The sequence below is a fragment of the Propithecus coquereli genome, unplaced genomic scaffold (genome assembly GCF_000956105.1).
Source record: "Propithecus coquereli isolate 6110/MARCELLA unplaced genomic scaffold, Pcoq_1.0 Scaffold254, whole genome shotgun sequence".
Taxonomy (NCBI): domain Eukaryota; kingdom Metazoa; phylum Chordata; class Mammalia; order Primates; family Indriidae; genus Propithecus; species Propithecus coquereli.
This window is the reverse complement of record NW_012148108.1, coordinates 469305-472156: the sequence shown is the minus strand read 5'-3', so window position 1 is coordinate 472156 and position 2852 is coordinate 469305. Positions and strand designations below refer to the sequence as shown.

The following is a 2852-nucleotide window of genomic DNA, read 5'->3' as shown; positions in this document are numbered from 1 at the left end:
TGAAGGGCAGAGGTGGCCAAAGGGTGCAGCTCTAGGGCTGCTCAGAGCCCACAGAGGGCGCCTTAACCACAGATTTTTTTTTTTTGAATTGTATTTTGAAATAATTTCAGACTTACAGAAGAGTTGCAAAAAATAGTGCAGAGATTTACCCAGGTTGTCCCAACGCCCAAGGTTAACATCACGTAGTACAGTTATTAAAACCAGAAAATTAACCTTGTATAATATACTATTAAAAATCTACAGACCTTGTTTGTTTTTCATTTGTTTTTAGAGACAGGGTCTTGCTTTGTTGCCCAGGCTGGAGTGCAGTAGTGTGATCATAGCTCACCGCAGCCCCAACTCCTGGCCTCAAGCGATCCTCCCACATCCTTTCAAAGTGCCGGGATTCCAGGTGTGAGCCATCGAGCTCGACCTTGCAGACCTTGTTTGAACGTTGCTGGTTTCCTCACTGATTTAACTTTTTCTGATCTAGGATCTGATCCCACACCCCACATTGCAACTGTTTGCCATTTCTCCTTGGTGTCCTCTAGGCTGTGACAGTTCCTCAGTCTTTCCTCACCTTTCCTGACCTTGACACTTTCGAAGAACACTGGCCAGTTATTTTGTAGGATGTGACTCAGTCTGGGTGTGCCTGATGTTTTCTCATAATTGGATTGAAGATGTGCGTTTTGGTAAGAATGCCGCAGAGTGACATTGCGCCCTTCTCGGTGTGTCACGGCAGGGGGTCATGCTGTTACTATGTGTAATTACTGGTCATGGTGATCACCTGGCTAATGTGTCTGCCAGGTGTTTCCCGTGCAGAGTTAAAGTTTTTTTCCTTTTGACATGAATAAGTATCTTATGGGGAGATACTTTGGGACTGTGCAAACATCTGTCAGTGATTCTTGCCTGTAAAAACTTGGTATTGTGGTGTTTGCCTAGTTCCATCAATCCTTCTGCATTTCTAACTGGAATCCTACCATAACAAAGAACTGTCCCTCCTCACCCATTTATTAATTTATTCGACAATTTATATTAGCATGGACTTTGGGATATTTATTTTAATTTGCGGTTATTATCATCCATTACTGTCATCGTTGTCTTGCTCAAATTGCCTCAGATTTTGGCCATTAGAGGCTTCTTCAGAGGGGCTCGTGTATCCTTTCAGTGCGCCCCATCCTTGTTCGGATGCTCCTTACTTTCTGGTGCCACGGTCTGCTCCAGGATTGTTCTGTCCTGTTCCAGACCCCGCCCTAGGATCAGCCACTTCTCCAGGAAGCCCTGGTCCTTTTGTGGGGGAGTGCCATCGAGACGTCGCGATGAGGGCACCGGGTGTGCTTGTTGCTGCTGGGAAGTCACTGATTGTAGATCTGCTCGGAGAAAGAGTTCGGAAATACACGTATGCACACCAACTCACGCGCACATGCGATCTGTATTTGTTTCTGTATCCATCTGTACATACGTTAAGAGCTTGGATACCTCTAATTTCGACCTAGCACCACAGGGTTCTTTCTCGCCCTTTTTTCCCTTATTCTTAACACCCTTCTCCAGCAGTGAGAAACCTGCTCTCCTTGGCCACAGTATACGCATTTGACTAATCCTACTGTCCACAGAAAGTAGTTTCAGAATCGCTAACCCACATTTCTGTGCAAAAGGAATTTGTCTTTAGCCCTAGCATCATGCAGCCAAAATGCTATTTTCCACAGCTCCTTCGGTTTGTGTTTCTCTTTCCCACCCTCTCAGTGTGATGGTTATTCTTTTGTAATAGGTTCATTTGTCGCTCTTTGTGTTGCCTTTGAGTTCCCCACATCTTGGTTGGTCTTACCCATGACTTTTCATTGCTTATTTTACAACTTGGTAAGAAGCCAGAACGTTAGCTATAGGACCAGTCTTGTAAAACATCTGTCTTAAAGTAAACTCCCTGTTGTCCTGCTTTTCAAAAGTAGATCTTTTTTCTCACCATGTATGTTGCACGCTGATGATGACTTGCTCTTACTTCAGGGTGACGACGTGCAGAAGGCAGGGAGGTCCATGCTTAGCTGGGAGGGCCTGTGGTGGATGCAGAGGTCATAACTGCCAGAGAAAGAAAATTGGGGCCCACAATCCTTTTCTAGCTCCCAGAGGGTGCATGAGGATGTGTCCCAGAGCGTCCTCTCTTTCTGCCCGGCTTCTTTCATTCAGCAGAATTATTTTGAGACGCATCCACATTGCCACATGTGTGCGTGGTTCGTTGCTTTTGTCATCAGGTACTCTCCCCCTGTACGGATGTTCTGCGGTGCATCTGTTCGCTTGATGGTGGACGTTTGAGCAGTGGCCAGTGTGGGGCTATTGCAGATACTCACACAAGTCCTGCTGTGGACCTGTGCTTTCGTTTCTCTCGGGTAAATACCTGGGAGTCCAACTTGTGGACGATATTGCAGGTATTAAGAAACTGCCAAATTGCTTTTCACAGTGGCTGACCGTCTTACATTCCCGTCAGCAATGAGAGTTCCAGGTGTCCTCTGCGTCACTTGTATGGTCATTCTGATGGGTGTTCAGTGGCATCTCATTGTGCTTCAAATTTGCATTTCCCTAGTGACTTATGATACTTTTATACGCTTATTTGCAATCCATGTATCTTTGACAAAGTATTCATTCACATCTTTTGCCCGTTTTTTAATTGAGTTTTCTTTTTATCGAGTTTTAAGAGTTCTTTATATATTCTGGATACATGGCCATCCAGATACTCGATTTTAAAATATTTTGCCCCATCTCTACATTCTCCTTTGAGAAGCAGAAATTTAAAATTTTGAGCAAATTTGATTTGTCAGTTTTTCTTTTTATGGTTAGTGTTTTGTCTTTGTCCTCCTGCCAGATCTTTGCCTGGCCAATTG

General features: G+C 44.5%; 1 protein-coding gene across 1 annotated transcript in view; it reads left to right on the top strand.

Moving 5' to 3' along the window:
* The window catches only part of TDRD12 (tudor domain containing 12), a 62410-nt gene that overhangs the window by 19133 nt on the left and 40425 nt on the right, over positions 1-2852 (top strand). The window lies entirely within an intron of this gene.